This window comes from Oxyura jamaicensis, chromosome 13, assembly GCF_011077185.1.
Source record: "Oxyura jamaicensis isolate SHBP4307 breed ruddy duck chromosome 13, BPBGC_Ojam_1.0, whole genome shotgun sequence".
NCBI lineage: Eukaryota > Metazoa > Chordata > Aves > Anseriformes > Anatidae > Oxyura > Oxyura jamaicensis.
The window spans coordinates 14,324,447-14,324,772 of NC_048905.1; the positions used below are offsets into that span (position 1 = coordinate 14,324,447).

The 326-nt window shown below is 75.8% G+C and overlaps 1 protein-coding gene across 3 annotated transcripts in view; it reads right to left on the bottom strand.

Annotated features, from left to right (window-relative positions):
- The window catches only part of CNOT6 (CCR4-NOT transcription complex subunit 6), a 33,403-nt gene extending 33,107 nt beyond the window's left edge, over positions 1 to 296 (bottom strand). For 2 of the 3 annotated variants that reach the window (XM_035338436.1, XM_035338434.1), the window contains exon 1: positions 104 to 296. The gene's annotated coding sequence lies outside the window, so the exon portion shown is untranslated. The remainder of the gene's footprint in view (positions 1 to 103) is intronic. The other variant, XM_035338433.1, reaches the window with a different exon arrangement.
- Positions 297 to 326: the final 30 nt, after the last annotated feature.

Genomic DNA, 326 nt, shown 5'->3' on the forward strand with positions numbered 1-326 from the left:
GCCCCGCTCCCCCCCCCCCCCCTCCGTCCCCCTTGAGCACGAGCCCCCCCTCGAGGCGAGGCGCCGCGGCCGCACGTCGTCGCCCCGCCGCCCCCTTCCCTACCTGTGGCTGCAGCATCCCCGTCCCCCCGCCGCCCTCGCTCCGCCGCCTGCCTGGCTCTTTGTTTCCTGCCGCGGGCCGGACGGGAGAGCGGCTCCCCCCCGCCTCCTCCTCACACTCATTGAAAGCAAACAAGCATCATGGCGGCGGTGGCGGCGGCGGCGGCTGCGGGCGGGCCGGCCCTCCTCCTCCTCCTCCTCCTCCCTCTCCTCCTCCTCCTCCTCCT